The 24,075-nt window shown below is 39.5% G+C and overlaps 1 protein-coding gene across 6 annotated transcripts in view; it reads right to left on the minus strand.

Annotated features, from left to right (window-relative positions):
- RC3H1 (ring finger and CCCH-type domains 1) overlaps positions 1-13,799 on the minus strand; it is a 63,091-nt gene extending 49,292 nt beyond the window's left edge. For 5 of the 6 annotated variants that reach the window (XR_011468716.1, XM_070396865.1, XM_070396867.1 and 2 more), the window contains exon 1: positions 13,556-13,799. The gene's annotated coding sequence lies outside the window, so the exon portion shown is untranslated. Of the gene's footprint in view, positions 1-10,189; positions 10,406-13,555 lie in introns of those variants that run through there. The other variant, XM_070396864.1, reaches the window with a different exon arrangement.
- Positions 13,800-24,075: the final 10,276 nt, after the last annotated feature.

Below are 24,075 nucleotides of genomic sequence, written 5' to 3' on the forward strand. Positions count from 1 at the left end.
AACCTACTGTCTGTAAGAAGGCAATCTTGATCTATTCCCACCCTACCCTATGAGATGAGTTTATCTCATTATTCTTGGCCTTGCCTTAACCTACCATTTCTCTGGAACATTTCCATAGCAACCAACATGCAGGGCAACACCAGAAAAAAGTTTTAACTACCTTGAAAAATAAAGCTAAAAGCAGGAAATAAAAACAAAAAGAAGAAAAATAAGTGAAGGCTCATTGTAACTATTCAGTGTTATAATTCTCAGAAGAATATAAATTTACAGATAAAATAGTCGGAGATGTTTGAGAAAGAGCAAGGTTTCTCCAGCAATAATACCCTGTGATGAAAGACCCGATTGCACAACATCCTAGATATAAATAATTTCATATGCTAATGTTAGTACTAATGGAGAAATACTTGGGACAAGTATGATGAGAAGGGCTTTTGATTTAGAGGGGGAAAGGCCTGAAAAATAGAACTTGATAAAGAAGGGTTAAGAAAGCTACAAAGGGTTCAATTAGGTCGCTTACTTACCCAGTGTGCAGAGGGACAAAAAGAAACATTTCTACCTCCAACTTAATGACAAACTTAGAAGAAACAGTAAAAAAGATAAACCCATTCCTGGGGAAGCTGGCTGATCTGAAGCTGAAAACAGTACTCTAAGCCGTGAATGACTGTGTCTCACTTTGTGTCCCACTTTGTGTCCGCAGTCTGAAGCTCGAGGTTTCTATTCTATGTAACAAAGTTACACGTTGTGTGTAAATGTGCTATGCTGAAGAGGAAATCAGCAGTGATTAAGAGGTGATAGAAGGACAAGGCCAGACTCTAAAGCATCATCTTTAAGATCCTTTAAGCAGAAAAACCGTACCCATTATAGCAAAACAGCAAATAATTATTTTCTTCTTTCAGTCTTTGCATTAATACTCTGCGAAGTGGTACATATACTATACTATCAAGTACATAAGTATATCATCATCATTTAGTGGTAATCCAAACATCAAGGACATAACGAGAACTAATAAAATCAAGACAATTTTGGAATACACCAGGCATTTTAGTTCATCTGTCATCTGTTAACTGCTTTCAAATTAAATGCAAACTTTTGAAATTGGCTGTTTCCTTTGTAAAAAATGATGTCTCCTTAATTAAGGTTGTTTGCTAAATCATAAAGATAACTCAGTCCCATACAAAAGATTCATGAATAAATTTTGAAAAGTAGGCCAAATATTTTAATGAGACTTTAGTTTTTCAGATCGCATCTTGAAATCGTCCTCCTGCTACAATAATGGCTCCTTTTTGTAGAGGAAGTTTGCTCCCTGTGTACCCAGAAGTTATTTTGAGACACAATGACAAATCTGATTGGCAAGTAGTCAATAATCATGACTGTAGGGGGAAAAACTCACAATGAAAAGAAAATCTAACTGTGCCTCATGAATTTATATTTCAGACTGTTAAATACTAATCTATAGACTGAGAAATCCAGTGAGAATGAGACATTTTAAGGAGTAGCACTAGTATTATTTCTTTAACTTATCCCACTTTACTACTTCTTTCCCCACCAGCACACTTAAATCCTTGTTTAGAAAAGCTAAAAAACACATTTCTATCTCCCACCTGTCTTATTTAAATTTTTTTTTTAATCATTCAATCCCTGTCCCTGCCTTCTTCTAGACTCTATTCTCTAACCCCCTTACCTCTCAGTTTTCAAGCTACACTTTTTTTCCCAACCACTATTTTGAAATGACTTTAACTGGCATATCAAAAACCTTCTTATGTTCAATAGTCACATTTCAGTCCTTAACTTTCTTCTTTCTATACAGCATTAATAATGTTGACCAGTTGCCCTAGCCGGTTTGGCTCAGTGGATAGAGCATCGGCCTTCGGACCAAAGGGTCCCAGTGTTCAATTCCGGTCAAGGGCTAGGGCACTGACGCATACCTTGGTTGCAGGCTCCTCCCTGGTCCAGGCTCATGCAGGAGGTAACCAATCGATGTGTTTCTCTCACATCAATATTTCTGTCTTTCCCTCTCTCTTCCACTCTCTCTAAAAATCAATGGAAAAATATCCTCGGGTGAGGATTTAAAAAAAAATTAATGTTGACGAGTTTATTACAGCAAATGCTACCCCACTTTGGCTTCTATAATGGCACACTGTCCAAGTACTGCAGGCCACTCTTTGTGTGCTGCACTTGAGGGCTTCTCCTTCTCTGCCCAGCCTTGGAATATGTGTGGTTCCCTCAGAATTCCTTCCTCACTTCTCTTCTCTACAAAATTTCCTTGAGTGATATCATCTATTTTTCAGCTTTCAACTATCAACTAGATGCTGATGACTTCCAAATCTATATCTCAAGTTCAGACCTCTCTTCTGAGTGCCACGGCCATATAACCAGTTGGCTACTAGTCATTCATGTTTAACTAGGCCTCAAACCATTTCAACCTAATGAAACCTTTTGTTCTCTAAGTCAATGAGTGACTTAGCTGCTGACAGAAGCATTGGGGAATCATCCTTGACTACTTCCTTTTCCTCAAATCTGCCTCCTCAAATAACCAATCACCATGTCCTATTCATTTTATTTCTTCAATGTTTCTTGAAATCCTCCCATCCATTCCCAACACCTTAGTTTAGGTTATCAACATCTCTTACCTGGGTAACTGTGACAGTTTTTTAATTGGTGTCCCTGTCAACAGTATCCCCATCAATCAAAGCTAGGCTATATAACTAGATTATAAATTCCTTAAAATCAGAGAATATCTTGGGGATTTCCCCTCGCTTGCTTTTTGCTCTATAGTTGTAATATAGAAAAAGTCAGCCAATATACATTAGCAAACCTATCAAACTGGAGTATTTGTTTTCTCCAAGACAACGTCAATTAGGCTAATGGAAAACTTTAAGGCCTTAGCATCCAGAATAGCACGCACAGCTCAACAAGGATATACATACAAGACTCGAATACCACTATAACGAAACTGGACCTAAAAGACATCCATAGAATACTACATCCAACAACAGCAATTTTTTTTTCAAGCGTACATAGAACACTCTCCAAAACAGGCCATATGCTAGGCCAGGACAGGAACCCAAGAACTGTTTAACCCTACTAGTTTATTTAAAAAATAAACAAACAAAAAACAGATTATGGCAACTATTTCTTTTGAAGAGAACTACAGGAATATTTTACTAGAACACACTGAGAAATACTCAGGGGACTGAAATAGAAAATGACTCCTAATTTTACATATAATGTATTGAAGTATGGCATACATACAAAAAGATACACAGATCAAGAAGGTTCAGTTCAATGAATTATCACAAAGTGCACATACCAACAGACATTATTACCAGCATCCCGGCTAGCATGAGGCAGAATAAACCCTTTGTTTTAGAAAAGCGTTCACATGAAAGTTTTTGTTTCACAATCCCAACTACAGGATATTCTGGAAAAGGCTAACTATGGAAACAATACAAAGATCAGTGGTTGCTAGAAGTTGGGGTGGAGGAGGGATGAATAGGCAAAGGACAAAGGACTTTTAGGGTAATAAAAATATTCCATGTGATTTATATTATCACGATAGATACATGCCATTACATATTTGTTCAGACCCATAGAATGTACAACACCAAGAGAGAACCCAAATGTAAACCATGAACTTTGTCAATATAGGTTCATCAATTGTAACAAAATGTACCAATCTGGTGGTGGACGTTGACAATGGGGGAAAAGCTACACATGTGTACAGACAAGGAGTACTGTATACAGGAAATCTCAGTACCTTCTTTTCAATTTTGCTGTGAACCTAAAATTGCTTTAAAAAATAGTCTTTACAAACAACAACAAAATTAGAAATCAACAACTGAATCTGAAATCTCCCTCAAATATAGAGATAGATTTGCTACCCCCATCTTTCCTCTCTGCCTCACCATTTTGTTATGTACCTAAGAAGATTCTTAAAGTTTTACCTTAACATCTGAGTATAATGAATTAATTAATGGCAACCATTAGGGGAATAGGTGCTGCCACTTCAATATTCAATGATGCTTTCATAAGAATATTACCTTGTTTGCGCTGTGATAGTTTAAATTACTCACTTAAATAGATTTAAACAGAATATTTTCTATTCTAAGAATTTTATTTCAAAAAGTCAACTTAAAAAAAAAAAACAGTGGTAGAAAGAAAATAAATTCGAGGGTCTTTTGTAACCTTATGAGCTGGTTCTCATCCACTGCAGTTCTACATAATAAAATGACATTTCTGAAAAAATTGACTCAGAGCAAATGAGTCAATCCAAAGAACCCATAATTCAATTTTTGCTAAATAAATGGGGAGTCTTACATTTACTTTTTAAAAGTTTTTAATAAATTTAAAGAGGCTAGACTCAAGCAAAGAGTGACAGTTTTAATCAAAACAGTTCAAAAACTGCTACAATGGAGTAATGTAAAAGTTGACATATAAAATATGGGTTTTAAAAGCAGTAACTATAGGGGAAGTATTTCAAAATGAAGATTAAAATCCAGGGTGTGTTTTTTTAAGTATAGTACTTAAATATGGAAGACTACCACTCTTAACAGAATGTCTCCACGAAAATGGACTTTTGAGCAAGCATAACCAGTATGCAGAGAAGGTCAAATCCAGATCATACACAGCATGACTACTTTGAGCAAAAGTAGAGGTACAACCCGCCTGAAAACACAGACTAATATGAGGGTCTCCATTTTTCAAACTCTGGAAACTTTAACATGATGGGTTTAGGGAAATACAAGTTCATGTGGCAACCCATCTGGATTCTACAGATCAAAATGTAGTTTGAATAGAATCCAAATGTAAAACTAGCACCAACAGAGAATTTCGGATACCAATAATGTTCAGTTAAATTCTATTTATCCTTACCAGCCAATTTGTATTAGTACTGGAAATTAATTTTTGTTATCTAAAATGGGTCACACTTGGAGGGAAAAAAGTTCCATCATAAATTAAAGAAAAAATCCACTAAGTAGGATAAATTTCTTCATTTAATTCTTTTTTAAAAAAAACATTTTTTTATTGATTTCAGAAAGGAAGGGGGAGAGAGAAAGAGAGAAATATCAATGATGAGAGAGAATCATTGGTTGGCTGCCTCCTGCAACCAATTGATTGATCCCCTACTGGGGATCGAGCCCACAACCCGTGTGCCCCTGGCTGGAATTGAACCCGGGACCTTTCAGTCCCCAGGCTGATGCTCTATCCACTGAGCCAAACCAGCTAGGGCCTTCATTTAAGATTCTAATTGTTTAAAGAACAATACATCACTATTAAAACTATAGCAATAGCCTCTGTACTTTTGATTTGTAAGTAGTATATGTTAAATTACTCAGTATTTAATGACATAGTCCTCAATAACCGCTTTCAAAGTGATCCTAACTTCAACAGAGATTGTAAAAGCAACCCCAACTAATGGGGATCTTAAGAGAGAACTAGAATAGGAAAATCTAAATTCTAATCTCAGTTATGCCATCTACTAGCTCTGAGATCTATATACATTTGATAAATATTCAAAAGTTTTAGAGCAAAATAAGAAAAAAAGAGGATGACTCCAGGTTGGGAACAATGAAGAGTGGAGTAAAAGATGATGCCCTGATAGGAAAATGAGGAAGCCACACTACAAATGGGCAACATTTAGAAAGTCTGGGGCTTTGGGAGAGTAAAGGGTTTTAAATTATTTCAAGGTTAGGGTTGCCAGCAGTGCAAGTGACAAAGCATAGAAAATTGTAGGCTTGAGGACAAATTGAGGCCATGTAAATAGGTAAATTCTCTGTGAGAGTGACTATAAATGAAGGACTGAACCTTTGGGGAATAGTTTACATCAGCACTCTTCAACAGAACTTCTGAGATGATGAAAATGTTCTATGTTTCCAATATAAAAGCCAAAAGCCACATGTGGCCATTGAGTCTTATAATGTGATTACTTCAAGTAAGTAACTAAATTTTAAATTTTATTTGACTTTAATTAATTAAAACTTAAATGTATCCATACAATGGAGTATTGTTTAGCAGTAAAAAGAAATGCACTATCAAGTCATGAAGACATGGAAGAAGCTTAAATATACATTGTTAAGTGAAAGAAAACAATCTTGCCCATAGAACTATACAACACAAAGAGTGAATCCTAATGTAAACTATGGACTTTAGTTAGAAATAATTTACCAATACTAGTTCACCAATTACAATAAATGCACCACACTAATGTGAGACATTAACAAAGGTAACTGGGGAAGCTGGCTGTATATGGAAACGTATACTTTCAGTGCATTTTTTCTATAAATCTAAAACTATTTTTAAAAAATAAAATCTATAAAAATTTTTTAAAATAAGTAGCCACATGTAGACAGTGGCTGATATTGAATAGCACAGGTCTATATTAATAAGACTGGTGTGGGAAGAAAACCAGAATAGTATTTTATTTTTGATAAAATACACACACAGTTAATGCTAAACTGTACAAAGTTTATGTGTAGCTTTAATATTAACATTTTACATCAGAACTTTTTTCAAATATTCTAGATATCTTCCTAAAATGATTTTTTGTCAAACAGATTTAAGGAGGAAAATAACATTTATTGACTGGGTACTAGATGTCAGGTAGTATACTAAAGACATATGTTATCTCATTTAAATTTCAAAACAATCTTTAAGGGAAGGTATTACCCTTTCTGTTTTTAGAAATGATGAATCATAGTGCTTAAATGATAAAAGATGAAAACCTAGCTACATATGACTCCAAAGTCTATGTTCTAATATACTCTGTACATATTTTTATGATTCCCAAAATTACAAACATTTTCCCACAATAAATTTATTATCAGGAACTCTTAAAAATCTGGAGTCATCTTTTTCTTATTCTTCTCTAAAACTTTTGAATAAGTTATATAGCACAACACAATAATTAACCATACACTATAGGCATAGTACTCATCAGAGTCTAATGAGGTACTATGCCTATATCAAATGGCCCCAAGCTAACCTGGTTTTTTCCCGTCACCCTCCTTGCATCTTTTAATCTGCTATGGGATTAGAAAAGAGACAATCAAACTTCTTAGAATTAGCTACAAAGCAAGAGATTTTCTAAGCCAGTACTTTAATCAGATGATTTAGTTAATTAATTTTGTGACAGTTAAAGGTCTGTTATCAACTTATTTTAAACTGGAACCTGGATAGATAAAATACTGTTCTATAATAAAGTTAAAAATATAACAATCCGGTTTCATTCACAAATCTTCCACTAAATCACATTTTCAAGCACAGACCTTTAAACATCACCCACTTAAAGATGTTATTTTTTTGGGGGGGTGGAGGGAACATCTGAAATACTTTCGAAAAAAATAAATTTTTAAAAAGATGTTATTTTTATTACATATAGTACACTAGCTTTCCAATAAATGTTACTATAAAAATTAATGAGTTATATGTAAAAACACAAATTATTTATAAAGAATTGATATTTTCCCCAAAAAAATCACTATTTAAAAAATGCAGAAATTTTACCGCATTGAGTCCTAAATAGTCTTATATAATTCTTTTAAATCACTTCTTAAGTTGTTCTTAGAACTAACTTTATTAATTACATAACTTTTCCCTAAAAGGGGGAAGGTTAGTATCAAAATTTAAATTCTTTCCTTTTTTAAAAAAATATTTTTATTAATTTCAGAGAGGAAGGGAGAGGAAGAGGGAGAGATAGAGATAGACAGAAACATCAATGAGCGAGAATCATTGATCAGCCCCCTACTGGGGAGGCAAGCCCACAACCTGGGCATGTGCCCTGACCAGGAATCAAACTGTGACCTCCTGGTTCATAGGTCGACATTCAACCACTGGAACCACCCTGGTCAGGCTAAATTCTTCTTTTCCACTTAGACCTCTTGTAACCTATTATAAATCTTTACTAATAACATGAAATCTGTATTTCACCTCTCACCATACATTTTAAGATTTCAATAAACTTGGGAAGTACCATTCTGAATTTAAGATAAGGATAAAAGAATATTTTCAAAGCCCAAAACTGAAACTTGGAACTTAGTAGCAATGTTAAATTTACAGAAGTCCAAATTTATTACGTTATTCTAAAAATAAAAAAAACCTAGTTGTTTTCTCCCTCAATCAACCAACTAAAACAATCCGAAAAAGCTAAAAAATCAATCGCGTCTGTAACAATGTCTATGTTTCTGGAATGAGTCACATATAAAGGTTTCTAAGATTTATTCAACAAAGGATAAAAGCAGAGTTCAGGCAAATCTAAATATCCCAAAACATGGCTGAATAAAATAGTCACAAAGTTAGATTTATAAGGATAGGATCAAAGATTATCAATCTAACAATGATTTCCCAATATAATCTCAAATAAGTCTGTTAATATTCAAAGTTGTTGTATACATTAAGAAAACCAAAAGGCAAACAATTTGCAGATAACAGACAATAAATCGCTCACATGTGTAATGTAACATCGAAATTTAGTTAAGTCTCACAACCTAATGAAGAAATACAAACGAGTCTGAGAGTTTGAGTATAACTCCTTCAGCATGATCAAAACTAAAAGTGCCAATTGCTGTGACTTCCAACTTTTCTTCCATAAAAAGTACCTGGCAACAGCCTACTACTGTACTTGGAAAAGCATGAAAAGAATGAGTGGGTTTTGATTTTTAACAATCATATTCTAAAATTTTTTCTGCAATTTCAATGATATATAGTACTCTCCCTCAATTCTGGCTCAAAATAATGTTCTTTTAAATCCAAAGAGACAGAAAATAGAATGGTGGTAGCCAGAGACTAGGGAGAAAGGGGATTGAGAATAATCACTTAACAAGTATAGCATTTCCTTTTGGGGTGATAAAAATGTTATGGAATTAGAGGTGGTAGTTGCAAAACATTGTGAATGTACTGCCACTGTACTGTTTACTTTAATTTTTTAGTTGATTTCAGAGAGAGGAAGCGAGAGATAGAAACATTGATGAGAGAGAAACACTAATCCACTGCCTCCTTCCTGAAGGCTTCCTACTGGGGATAGAGCAGTGATGGCGAACCTTTTGAGCTCGGCCTGCCAGCATTTTGAAAAACCCTAACTTAACTCTGGTGCCGTGTCACATATAGAAATTTTTTGATATTTGCAACCATAGTAAAACAAAGACTTATATTTTTGATATTTATTTTATATATTTAAATGCCATTTAACAAAGAAAAATCAACCAAAAAAATGAGTTCGCATGTCACCTCTGACACACGTGTCATAGGTTCGCCATCACTGGGATAGAGCCTGCAACCTGGGCATGTGCCCTGACCTAGACTTGAACCTGCGGCCTCTGGGTGCATGGGGTAAACACTCAATCCTCTGAGACACACCGGCAGGGCTGTACTGCTTACTTTAAATGGTTAATTTTATGTTGTGTGAATTAAACCTCAATAGAACATTTATGTTAAGATATATAAAATTGAACCCTTTAGAATTCTCTTTAAAACACTGCTACCATGGTCAAATGCTATTTAGATCTTGGAGATTTTTAGCTAAAATGCATTACAAGTTAAATTATTACCATATTTTTTCAGAAACAGTGAGGAGTGGGGTGACATCAGGACTAAAATGCTTGACAAATGTCAAAAGAAAATTGCTGACATATATTTGTAAATAATCTCAAAGAAAGATATACATTAATCTTAGAATATTTATTCCTCTATGACAGAATGCAATTTCTGTCAGCTTAACTGTACATGCAAGGTGAACTCAAAATTTTTACTATAATTCCTTTCCTGAACTTCAACCAATCAGGAAAACATGTGCACTTATCAGAAATCTCTAATATTATATGAAAAGCAAACAGGCATAAGCATGACCAATATGGATATAAATAAAGATGCTAGAGCTAACTAAGCATTTAGACCTGCTAAAGCTACCTGTCCTATGTAAATGCAGGGCAATATTACTTCAGATTAGTAAACTTCACACTTGAAAATGTATAGAAAATGTAAGAAACTTTGGAGAAAAATCCCTTTGCACCTGACAAATTAATCTTATGTTATAACTTCTAAGGCTAGTCCAAATCCAGACTAGACTCCAGGATTAAACAAAAGAGAAGATCTTAAAGAGGACCCTGCATAACAGGCTGATTTCGAAATCTGTGACTATTTTGATGCAGGCCAGTCTGAGAATTTAAATCCATTGGAATCCAACCCAAAAAAATACCTGAACTCCTGAGCACTGACAGGGCCAAAGCGAAACCAGGTCAGTATACCCTGCCAAGGAACAGCTTGCTCCGAGGTGTCCACCAAACAAGGATCATTTATCAGTTTATTCTTCTCTTTGTTGGATGCCAACCACTTGCAAGATATAATCAAGTGTAGACTGATTAGACCCCATCAAACTCCATTTCAAGCCCTAAGATTTAGAGATTTAAAAAATAAATGCTGCAGAATTCGAAATGGTCTATGGCTTTTAAAAAATGAAGAAGAATTTCAAATGTTGGCTGACCCAACATTAAACAACATTGAATGTTACTAAAGTTATTTTTGAATTTTCATAAACTATTTCAAAGGCACACCTTAGTTATTGCTTATATAACAAATTAAAGCCATGACACAATTATAGCAATTCCACAGATCTGTTCTATGTAAATGGTATGAGTTTCTATATTTAAATCATTTAGACCTGTTAAAAGCAAATATAAATGTGCCTTTTGTAATTCACATGAATATATACTTTCTCAAACTTATAAGTAAATACCTGGCAGGATACAGATAATGATAATAGAAAGGATATCTGGGCTAAAGGCAAATACAGTAGTACAAGACATAGTTAGTGGTCAAAACAAGATTCTTCAAAGTTTAACCTTGAGATATATGGTAGCAACAGTAAAGCCTCTAATTTGTGTCACAGGACCTGGGTTTGAGTAACTTTTTAACTATTAATTATGCGGCCTTTTTGCTAGTTACTTAGCTTCTCCTAGCCTTAGATTCTTCATATGTAAAATGAGAATATTACAGCCTAAGTAGGAGAACTAAATGAGAATGTTTTTATCCATTCAACAAATATGCTTTGAAAAACTGTAATTTTCTATACAAAAAACCCCCCACAAACCCAAACATGTTTTCAAATCTTTTCAAATGAATCGAACATATATTGACTTTCAATATTACCAAGAAAATACAAATCTGATTCTTAAGATTTGGTCCCAAAATTTTTTAGAAGACAATTCTTAACTCTTACTTGAGAAATTCTGAATTGAAGTAATCAGAATAAACATTGAAAATGAAGATATGACAGCTGAGGGATCACATCATAAAAGAATTTTGACATAAATAAAAACTTAATTCTCTAAAGACATTTTTCAATGTTAAACAGAGATTCAACCCAGAAATTAATTGTTGGATCAACATCCAATTTCAAACACAATACCTTAACACTTAAAAACTTTGTTTTCAGAAAAATGACATTAGGTATGAGGCAAATTAGTCCTTCAACAACATGATGAGATTTTTTTCATAACAAAGCACAATAACTACTTACAATGTACAAAGCTCTTAAGTTACTAAAATTGTTATATAGGTTTAGCAGCACAGAAAAATTTAAGAATCACTGAAACATACTTTCCTTGTATCATGTAGTGACCTACCAAAATTCAGCATAAAAAAAAATCATGGATTTGAACACTTAAAAGTATCCTTTCTAAAACTTATTCTCAGGAAATTCACATTAGCAAGAGCCATGTGAAAGTTGTTCTTTCCCCATCACTTAAAAAGTAAAAAAAAAAATCCACAAGTTACTTATGCTACACATAAAATGAAAGTCATTCATATTCATCCACTATACTTGAATCCTAAACAAGATAGTTCAACCTCCATGTTTATCCAATTGCTAGTCTATTTACTGTCAACTCTTGGACAAGAACTAAGGACTGACTAGTAAGGGCAGCTCATTAAACTTCATATACAGTAACCTGAAAATGCTTTGAATTATAACAGACATGGACAACAATTCTAATTAGCAATTTACCCTAAAGATATTACCAAAAAAATGCAAATCTGATTCTTGGGCTATGGTCCCAAGACTTCTTAGGACGATACTAACTGGCATGTTCGCTGCACAGATCAATCTTCCTTTTACAAATACTAACTAGATGAGCCACACAATTTAGTCTTTAAGAGTGGAAAGCAATCTTCTTAGATGCATTGCAAACAACTTTAATATAATAATGTCTGCACACCTAGGTAGAAAATGTAATAGAAATGACCTGAATCATTTGCCTCCCTCACTTGGAAATGGATGTGGTAGGTGCCTTTAAAAATTAAGTTTAAGAGAAGTAGTAGTTACCTGTGGAAGTCTCAGACACCACTAGCATGGGACAAATACAACGAATACCTGTTTCTTGATGAGCTTAAACAGCAAAACAGAACAGTTGTTTCCAGTTTTTGAAAAATTACAATAACGTTTTGGAATCTTATAAAATATGCTTTAGAAACCAAATGTCAAGCTCAGAGGAAAGGGTTGGTCTTGAATAATTTTAGGAGTTACTGAAAGACAAAATTAGAACATGAGACAGGACACAAGAAGTTCTAGCCCGCGGACGAACCACTCTGCCTCCTGAAGGAAGGAGCGCTCGCTCCATCGGGTCCATTTCACGCCAGTGGCTGTTGCTTCTTAGGCGGCACATTAATAATGCACAACGGTTCGGTTCGTGCGAAGAAAAGTTCTTTCTATTCAAACATTACAATTCGTCTTCGCGTCGCCGGCAAGCGGCTTTGTTTCCAGTGTCAGGGACTATCCTGGGACGTCAAGAGTTACATCCCGAGCGCTCCCAAAGCGCCCAGTTCCACTCGCACCGGGACGTGGGCGTCGCCGATGTTTAGCGATAACTGATCCCTGGAGATGCGTAAAGAGGAGCACCGGGCTGCAGACCTCCATCCCTGTCCATCCTGCCAGCTAACCATCACCGTCCACCGTGCACACTTTTTGGTGCTGCACTTACATTTTTTTAAAAAGACACCTGCATCTACGATTTCCCTCTCTCGCCACCAGGAAGAAAGACGACTATCTGGATCGATCTCTAGGGAAAGAGACGCTGTAAACCCCCCTGGGCTGGGGAAGGGAGCAGCTCCGAGGAGCAGGGAGGCAGAGGCGGCGCCTGTTTACAGACGCCTTCACCTCCTCCACCTCGCAGACTGGGGGGAGGGGGGTCCAGCAGCGTTTCCCGGGCGCTGTCCCCTCCCAGCCGGGCCTCGCAGTCTCGGAGCAGCTGGGCAGCCGGCTGGCCCCCTCCCTCCCTCCCTCCCTCCAGCCGCAGCCTCGCTCGCCCTCCCCAGGTCCCGAGCAGCGTCCGCACCTCCCACGGCCTACCCGCCCCGCAGGCTCTCCAGGCGGCTGGCCGAGGCCTAGAGGCCGCTGGCCACGAACTAGTCCCCGGCCGCCGGCGGGGCCCGAGGCCGGGCGGGCGGGCGGACGCGGCCCAGGAGCAGAGGACGGACGGGGACAACCCCTTCCTCGCCGCCGCTGCCCATTGTTCCCGACCGAGCCCCGGCCGCCCCGCTAGCTCCCCCGGCCGCCGCCGCCGCTCACCGCGCTGGTCCGAGCAGCAGCTCCTCTCAGCTCCGAGTCCCCGCGGCCGTCGCCACCGCCGCGGCAGCCACCGCCACCGCCGCCGCCGCCGCGGCCGCCACCGTCGACTCCGACTCTGTCCCAGGCCGCCGGGCCCCGGCCGCCGCCACCGCCAGTGCCGCCTGCGGCCCCCCACCTGCTGCTGCGGAGGCCGCTCGGGCAGCAGGGGCCATCTTGTTGGTCGGCCTCCTCTTCCTCCTCCTCCTCCTCCTCCTCCTCCTCCTCCGCCCGGTCGCTCTAGTCTTCGTCCCCTTCCTCTTCCTCGGGCTCCCGCGCCCGCCCCGGAGACTGGGCGGGGACCAGGGCGAGGCCCCACCTTCCGGGGCGGGGCCGGGGGAGGGCGGGGTTAGCGGAGGGCGTGGCCAGCGGAGGCGGGGCGGGCGCGGGAGCGTCGCTCTGAGTCACGGTCCGCCGACGCCACGCCCGACGGGGAGGCGGGCGACGCGCACCGTCTGGAGCCCGAGCGCACCGCGCCGGAGCGGAAGAACTGGTCCCGGGTCCGCCCGGCCCGGCCCCGCCCGGCCCGGCCCCCGACGCCTCCGCGCCCAGCCAGCAGGTGGCCCGACGGCGAAGGTGAATTGGAAAATTCCCGACGTCGCCCTCCCGTCCCGCACTACCTCTCCCCGCGTGACTTTCGCAGCCCTTGTCCCTCCATTCTTGTTGCTTTGCCACGGTTCGCCTCACCCGCCCCAGAAGCATTTGTTCTCACTTCATTTTACGCAGGTTCTCTATCACAACAGCTTTGCCCCAGCCACCCCTCGCAAGAGTCCCCAAAGAGTTCGGCCTCCCAACAGGGCGAAGCGGCCCAAAGGCCTGCACACTTGCTGCCCCAGAAGGTGTCCCCAGACCCCTGGGAAGGGAAGAGCTCTCTGGGGAAAGAGGGGGCGAGGGGCAAGGGGCACAGAGCGGGGACAGGAAAAGATTCGGCCCCTGGAATGGCTCCCGGACCTGAGAGCCAACCTCGAGATGGCTGAAAGTTTCTTCTCCCTTATGGAGAAGGAGCCATGCTGCTTCGGGGTAATGGGAGACCCCTGCAAGGCCATTCAGATTAGCCAGATCCTAGCTTTTAAGAAGTGAGAGAAATGGAATGCTTTTCATACGATGCAGATCTAATTTCAAAATAAGTGGTTTTATTAGAATAGAGAAGCGAGATCGTCCTCAAATAAGCACCCAGTTAATAGTCCTCCGCACTGTCATCCCCGTTTCTGTGTTTTGTGTGTGTGTTTGCCCCAGATCTTGGCTAAGAGCACAGAGAAGTTGCTTTCCCATCCTTTCTTCACTGCCTGCATCACCAATACCAAGGAAAGTGCTGTGCTATATTTAGAGACGCTTCTGCCCTTAACGTGATAAAATCCAGTTACTATGACAGATAGTGTTTTTATATTTTCTGTAAATAGTATATCACACACCTTCCTAAACTCTGAGCAGGGGAGAGTTCTTTTTAATTGCTACCACCCTCCTGCTACTCAGATTTCAGCTTCTTTTTAGAAGCCCCATTGATGTTTTCCTATTGATTGGAAATGACTGCCTTTGAAGTGAACTAAATCTGTAACCTTGTCTTCAACCTACTAATTAGTAGCCCCAGTCCTACAAAGAGCAAATTTCCAGCTACCACAGAGGGATTAGGCTAGCGTGTGCTAACCTAAAGGCTATCTCCCACCTCAAACAGCCAGGCCTCAGTCCCCTGCTAGGAAAAACATTAATCTGCTCCTGCTTTTCCTCCTCCTCTCTTCTTTTCACTACTAGGGAACCTTCCACAACAGAAGGTTTGAGCGGCTGTTGCTAGGCAAACATGCCAACTTAATGTGTTTAGGGGAAGCCAGTAACTTCCATTACAACCAAGCAACCTATTAATTCTTTGACCTATTAATAGTTGTACCTAGGTTGGTAAAGCCCCTTCAAGGTTCCCTAAAAAAAATAGAATTTTTAACTTAAATATATTTCACCAATATGTCAGTTAAAAATAAGTTTAAAATGAAGGGGCTCCCCCAAAATTCACTTTAGTGGTATAATTAAACATTTGGCAGAAAAAGGGGAAGAGCAGCTTTGAAGAAAACACTGAAGTGTTTACAATAAAAACTAATCTACAAGAAGTCATTTATATGCTTTAAATTCCCTGATTAGGCTAAACATATAAGATATAGAGAATGATTTATCCCTTCAGACTGAGCCTATTGACTAGGAGAATAAAGATAATATGGTTATGCAGTGAGAGAAAAAAAAAAGGATTTTATTCCCAAATTAACTCTGTAAGGATTTTAGCTAGTGAATTAAGTTCCTTTTTCCTGATTTTGCTGTTTAAAAGTTTTTGGTATGTTATTGTTATGTAATAGTAACATTTTGCAGGGGGTTGAGACTTAATACAAATAAGATTAAATCTGATATGTTGAAATTTAAATTATATATATTTAATCTTCTAAACACCTAAAATTGTTTTAATCCAGTGAAATTTTTATTAATACAATGAAACTGTGTTTGAGAAGTACCTTGAGCTAAGATAACACATTAAGAATGAATTACTAGCCCTAGCTGGTTTGGCTCAGTAGATAGAGTGTGAGCCTGTGGACTAAAGGGTCCCAGGTTCGATTCCAGTCAAGGGCACATATCCGGGCTGCAGGCTCGGGCCCCAATAGAGGGCATGCAGGAGGCAGCCAATCAATGATGTTTCTATCTCTGTCCCTTTCCCTTCCTCTCTGAAATCAATAAAAATATATTTTTTTAAAAAAAAGAATGGATTACTAAAGACAAACAGGTTAAAAGTTTTATATTATTTGTACAGACAGTCCTTTCATGGTTACGTTGCCAGCTTCCATTTATTTATTTAAAAAAAAAGTTCTGTCATTTTGATGTATGTACATATGTGCTTTGTGTTTTTTATTATTTACCACAAGTGAAAGTCAGGAATTGTTATCTTTCTTTTAAATTTTTTTTACTGTTTCACTTCATTACTGCTGTGTATGTGCTCCATGTGAGTGATGTAGGTGCTTATGTAGGTGGGTTTTGACTTATGGTGAAAATCGCATTACGTTGCACCATAGGAATGGGTCTCTGAGTAATCCGAGGATCTACTGTACTCAGAAATCACTATTTTGTAGCTTTAACACAATTTAAATAATTTAGTTTTATTTTATATTTTATAATTTAACTAGAGACCCGGTGCATGAAAATTCATGCACTGGAGGGGAGGTCCCTTAGCCCCGCCTGCGCCCTCTCACAGTCTGGGAACCCTCAGGGGCGGGAGGCGACCCAGCGATCAGGAGAAGGTGACACCCCCATCACACCTCTGCTGCTGCCACTGCTGGCAGCGCAAGCCTTGGCCGGCCCTGGTTACCTGAGCCCTGAGTGGCTGGGCAGCTGCCAGCCAAGGCTTGACTGCACCTCGGGCTGGCCTTGGGCAGCTGGGAGCTGAGGGGACTGGGCGCTGCCATCTTGTGGTTGTGGTTGCCGCCATCTTTGAAGGCGGGACAGTCAATTAGAATATTCCGTTCTTATTGGCTGTGGGTGCCGCCATCTTTGAGGGCAGGGCAGTCAATTAGCATATCCCCTCCTTATTGGCTGTGGGCACCACCATATTTGCGATGGCATGAGGGTCAATTAGCATATTCCCTCTTTATTAAATAGGATTCTGATATAGAATACCTAGAAATTTTATTGATTTCAGAGAGGAAGGGAGAGGGAGAGAGAGAGTTAAAAACATCAATGATGAAAAAAAAAAAAAAAACATCAATGATGAGAGAGACTCATTGATTGGCTGCCTCCTGCACACCCCCCACTGGGGATCAAGCCTGCAACCCAGGCGTGTGCCCTTGACTGGAATCAAATCTGAGACCCTTCAGTCCATAGGCTGACTGACACTCTATCCACTGAGCAAAACCAGCTAGGGCTAAAAAATATATTTTTATTGATTTCAGAGAGGAAAGGAGAGGGAGAGAGAGATAGAAACATTGATGTGAGAGACAATATCAATTGGTTGCCTTCTGTACATGCCCCAACCAGGTAACGAACCCTCAACATAGGTGTGTGCCCTAACTGGGAATTGAATCCACAACCTTTCGGTATATGGGAGGATGCTCTAACCAACTAAGCCACCTGGCCACGGCACTGGTCAGCATTTTTTGGTAAATGCAGGTAATAAATATTTTAGACTTTACAGGCCAAGAGATCTCTGTCACAACTACTCAACTCTGCCACTGCAGCAGAAAAGCAGCCATAGACTATGTAAACAAATGAGCACAACTGTGTTTTATTAAACTTTATTTACAGAAACAGGCAAAAAGAGATAGTGGGCTGGATTTAGCCCCCCAGACTGTTATTTGCCAACCCTGTCTTATATGAAGAGAGATTATATTTGCTATAGCCAGGGAAAGTATTTTATTATTATTATGTTCAACAGCAGCATTAAAAGCTTTACATGTAATGACCAATGTTTGCTATTAAACACAATTAATTAAACAGACAGGGCTCCTGCCTTCCAAGGAATTACTAATCTAAAACAACAACAGCACAGACATAATATTTATAAGTATTCCTGAATGAGTAATTGCCATATAAACAGATGACTCTACAGGGCTAAATGTGGAACTGAATTCAGAGGTGGGCAGATTTCCCCAATGCTATTGATTTACAAATATCAGATAAGACTTAAAAAAAAAAAAAAAAAAAGCACAAGGGCTCATTCAGGAGCCAAAGAGGAGAACAATGCCCCAGGCTAGCTCCTCCTTTTCAGCAAGAGGCTTTAAGAGAGCATTTTTCAAAAGGATCCCTCTCCCAATTGTATTTCTTTGTTAAGATACATTATTGTCTGATTTATCCTATGAGGTTAGGGGCTGTGTTATGGTTGCAATTTTTAAAAAAATACATTTTTATTGGTTTCAGAGAGGAAGGGAGAGGAAGAGAGAGAGAGATAGAAACACCAATGATGAGAGAGAATCATTGATTGGCTGCTTCCCGCACACCCCCTACTGGGGACTGAGCCGAAACTTGGGCATGTGCCCTTGACGGGAATCAAAGCCGGGACCCCTCAGTTCGCAGGCCGACGCTCTATCCAGAACCAAACCAGCCAGGGCTATAGTTGCAATTTAGTGACACCTGTGCCCATCGCCTTTATTTAACCTGCATCAAAGAAAAATGTTTCCGAGTGTCTCTGGGCCTGATCAAAGAGGTGGGGCTGATCAGCAGCCCCATCAGAAGCCCAAGAGAAAGAGAGGCGTGGTTGCTTGCCAGGCCCCAAGAGAAAGAGAGAGGCAAGAGCTGATCAACAGCTGCCACAGAGGCTACAGATCAGACCCTGTTCTCTCTCCAGGCCTCTTTTTGGGCCTAATTCACAGCCCCCTGGGCAGTCAGTGCTGGGTCATAGCACCCGCAGCAGCAGCAGCAGCGGCAGTCAGTGCTGGGTGCCACGGCAACCCAGCACTTACTGCAGGACTGACTTCTTGGTTGGTCGAGCCTTTGGTTGTTTTGGATGTTTTGGAACCGAGGTTTTTATATATTTGGGTATGCATAGCCCATGGACATGGACAATAGTGTGATGAAGGCCTGGGAGTGGTGGGTGCAGTTTAGAGGGGCCAAGCGGGGGAGGATAAGGGAGGACATCTGTAATACTTTCAGCAATAAAGATAAATTAAAAATAATAAAAAAAAGAAAAAAGAAAAAAGAAAAATGTTTCCCTTTCTCATCAGGAATTCTAGTAAACTTAGAAGAAAAGTCAGTAGGTCAATTTGTTCATGTGCTCATGTATGTATGCGTATGGTTAAATCAAGTGATTGGTAATTCAATAACCTACTGCCTCCAATTACAGAAATGGTGCAATTGTTGCTGTTGAATAGGGCAAGATTCCCTTATAACTCCTCATGTTCCTGAAAGATGGACATGTATAATGAATATTTGTAATATTTTGGCTGCTCAGTATCTTAGCTTCTCCTCCTTAAACTGGGAGTTTTCCGTTTGAGAATTTTTGTGGGTGGCAGGATCTCTTCTACTATAGAGGCCAGAAAGTCCAGCTACTCGCCTTCTGCCCTCTGCCCTGCCCCCACAGTGATCCTAGGGTGAGGGGAAGTAACCTAAACTTCTTGGTAAACTGCACGTTCTTACTTGGGTCTTTTAATCTGGACTGAGTTACACGGGAGTACGTAGAATTCATCCCTCTAGCATCTGTGATATCCACAGTGTGGTGGGACAATGGCAGCAATCCCTGGGGTGGTGTCCAGCATTCACTGGCAATGGCAGTGGTATACTTACCAAGCCATTTCAGGACGGATTTTAGCTGTCATTCTGGCTATCAAATCTCCTTCAGTTCCCTTCTTTACCATTAAACTGTGAGCCACTTAATGTTCTTCCAGAAAATTCCCTTTCTGCTTAAGTTAGCCTCTAAGATAGTTTAACATATGAAGGGAGGGTTGCAGAAATCCAGGGAAGGCAGAAATAATCCACTTTCCCATTTCTCATATAGTTGCCCTTCACTCAGTTTAATGGAGTTATCCATGTTTTTTCTTTCTTTGGGCCCTGATATGACCCTAGTCATTAGATTCTCTAAACTTAAGAGTACATCAGTGTTCATTTCACTTAAACTGAAGTGAAGGTATCCTAAGGTAGGTTTCCTTTTGTTAACTAAGTTCATTGATTATACCCAAATAATAAGCACTCCTCTCAAAGTTTTACTCATTCTGCTAAGAATGTTTAGTGTCTGCATTAAAAACAAATACACAGATTTCTCAAGGGGAAAAGTTCCATATAAATCTCTGTTTAGCTAAAAATCATTACAAACGCAAAGTGCTTTTTTTTCTTTTCTTGAGTTCCTTTTGCTAACAAGGATCTTGCTAATCAAGGGTTTCATTTGGGGCAATCAAAGCCCTCCTTGCTAAAATTACATGGAAAAGGGATTCTTTTTAAAATTTTTGCAGGAGTATTTCAATGACCATAATTGAAATGTTCATTTATAGATCTTTTCTGCAAATTTGTAACCTTGTTTCTGCAACATCTAGTTCAGCCTCAGATGTTCTCAACTGATGATATTCGCAGCCAGTGGAACAAAATTAATTTGCATTTTCTTTATTACAATCACAATAAATATTTAATAACCTGTTATGTGCCCGTCACCATGTTGTGGTGTATTGGAGGCAGAGCAAAAGTGCATGAGAAATTTGCAAGGATAGGAAGCAATTAGTTCTCTCATGTGATGTTAGTGAGAGTGTGAAATGCTTTGGAAAGAAATCAAAACATCGATGAGCTAGCCATCCCACTTGTGGGTATTCGAAAGAACTGAAGCAGGATCTTGAAGATATACTTGCACACCCATGTTCATTGTAGCATTGTTCATAATAGACAAGAGGTGGAAATAACCCAAATGTTTATCTACTGATGACTGGATAAAGAAAATGTAGTATACACACGCAATGGAATTATTATTCAGCATCAAAAAAGGAAGTCCTATCATATGCTGGGACATAAATGAATCTTGAGGACATTATGCTAAGTGAAATAAGCCAGTCACAAAAGGACAAATACTGTATGATTCCACTTACATGAGGTATCTGGAGTAATCAGATTCACGGAAACAGAGTAGAGTGGAGGTTGCCAATGAGGGGAGAGGGGAAATTTAGGAGATGTTTATCGGGTATAAAATTTCAGTTTTTTCCAGATGAAAACGTTCTAGAGTCTGTTACACAACAATATAAACATAGTCAACACCACTGAACTGAACACTTAAAAATGGTTAAGATGGTAAAATTGTTTTTTACCATAATTTTAAAAATTAATTAAAAATGGATACTATTATAGAAGGACTCAAAAATCCTATCTATGTGAGGGAGTTTCTTTTTTTAATTAAAATTTATTGGGGTACCTTAACCGGTTTGGCTCAGTGGATAGAGCATCGGCCTGAGGACTGAAGGGTCCCAGGTTCAATTCCGGTCAAGGGCATGTACCTTGGTTGTGGACACATCCCCAGTAGCGGGTGTGCAGGAGGCAGCTGATCGATGTTTTTCTCTCATCAATGTTCCTAACTCTCTATCCCTCTTATTCTCCCTTCCTCTCTGTAAAAATCAATAAAATATATTTAAAAAAATAAAAATAAAATTTATTGGGGTGACATTGGTTCACAAAACCGTACCAATTTCAAGTGTACAACTCAGCAAAACATCATCTACACACTGCATCGTGTGCCCATCACTCAAAGCAAAGTCTCTTTCTCATTTATCTCCCCTTTGCACACCTCCACCTCTTCCCATCCCCCTTTCCCTCTGGCTGTCATCACACTGTTGTCTGTGTCTATGTGATACATATATATATTTCTTAATCCCTTCACCTTCTTTCATCCAGCTTCCCAACCCTACTTACCTCTGCTATCTGTCATTCTGTTCCATGTATCCATGCCTCTGGTTCTATTTTGTTTATTTTATTCATTACATTCCACATATAAGTGAGGTCATATGGTATTTGTGTTTCTCTGACGGGCTTTTTTCACTTAGCATAAAAATCTCCACGTTCATCCATGCTGTCACAGAGTAAGATGTCCTTCTTTTTTACATCCGAGTAGTATTCCATTGTGTAAATGTACCACAGCTTTTTTATCCACTCATCTTGGGCATATACCCACACTTGTGGCTTCGAAAATTGGGATCTTGATTAATAACTCCACCAAAAATACATGGAACCAGAAGTAGAGAACTACACAGATAAATCTATGCTAAGTGCCTTTTGAAACATATGCTGACCACACTTTGCTTTTTAGGGACGATGCATTACAAATCATTTTGAGATAATGCAATAAATGATAACAAAAAAGTAACAATAGCAATCAATATTAATTGAGTGCTACTGTTATCAGGCATTGTTCTAAATGTACTGACTTGCTGAAACCGATTTGGCTCAGTGGATAGAGCATCGGCCTGCGGACTGAAGGGTCCCAGGTTCGATTCCGGTCAGGGGCATGTACCTGGGTTGCGGGCACATCCCCAGTAGGAGATGTGCTGGAGGCGGCTGATTGATGTTTCTAACTCTCTATCTCTCTCCCTTCCTCTCTGTAAAAAATCAATAAAATATATTTAAAAAAAAATAAATGTACTGATTTACTTAATTCTTTTGTTGTTGTTGTTAATCCTCACCTGAGGATATTTTCCCATTGATTTTTAGAGAGAGTGGAAGGGGGAGGGAGAGAGAGAGAGAGAGAGAGAAACATCAATGTGAGAGAGACACATCAAATGGTTGTCCCCCTCCCCTGCATGTGCCCTGACCAGGACTGGGGATCAAGCCTGCAACCGAGGTACGTGCCTTTGACCAGAATCAAACCCAGGACCTTTCAGTTCACAGGCTGATGCTCTATCCACTGAGCCAAACTGGCTAGAGTGACTCATTTAATTCTTACACAGACTTATAAATAGGTATTATTTTCATTATCTCCATTTTTTAAATGAGAAAAGAGAAAAATCAAGTTGCTTGTCCCGAGGTCACTCATCAAAAAAGTAGTAGAGCTGGGAATTGAGTCTTAGGCTGTGCTGACAGAGTAGGAGGGAAAAACCCACCCAATATATTTGGATATGAGAAAACATATTTTCAAGTACACTCAGTGGAAAATTTGGAATAAAACCAAAAGATCAATTTGGTTTTTAACTTTCATAAAATGTGGAAAACTCAGATATGTTTGGTGAAGGTTGGAGTGAATTTTTAAAGAATTCCATCAGTGTTCAAAATCATCCAAGGAATAATATATTAGATAACAATGTATTTCAATCTCCTAGGAGAATATCCATGAAAAAGCGCACCTTGCATCTCCTTGGGTATTAACTAAGAGCTTACTTGTATTACAAACAACTTTACCCACTGAAGGATTGAAGACAGTCTCTCTGTACATCTGAGAGCAAGCATCAAGCCAACCTTTAATTAAGTCAGAAGCTCTGGTTCAAAGGGAGATGGAGCATTTTTTGTTTTTGTTTTTGTTTTTAAAATAATCCTCACCCTAGGATATTTTTTCTATTGATTTTTATGTTTTTATTTTATTTGTTTAATACATTTTTATTGATTTCAGAGAGGTAGGGAGAGGGAGAGAGAGATAGAAACATCAATGATGACAGAGAATCATCGATTGGCTGCCTTGATTGGAATCGAATCTGGTACCCTTTAGTCTGCAGGCCAACACTCTATCCACTGAGCCAAACCAGCTAGGGTCCATTGATTTTTAGAGAGAGTGGAAGGGAGGAAAGGAAGGCAGAGAGAGAAACATTGATGTAAGAGAGACACATCGATAGGTTGCCTCCTGTACACACCCTGACCCGGGCTGGGATAGGGCCTGCAACCCAGGTACATGCCCTTGACCGGGAATCCAACCCGGACCTTTCGGTCCTCAGGCTGACGCTCCAACCACCAAGCCAAACCAGCCAGAGCTGATGGAGCATTTCTTAAGATCCAGTGATGTCTCTGGAGACCTTTCTTCTCTTGGGCTAGTCCCTGTCGTCCTCTCTTCTTCACGGGTGCCACCACCCCATCTA

This window comes from Myotis yumanensis, unplaced genomic scaffold, assembly GCF_028538775.1.
Source record: "Myotis yumanensis isolate MYYU_CA2020_CCGP unplaced genomic scaffold, mMyoYum1.0.hap1 SCAF_17, whole genome shotgun sequence".
NCBI lineage: Eukaryota > Metazoa > Chordata > Mammalia > Chiroptera > Vespertilionidae > Myotis > Myotis yumanensis.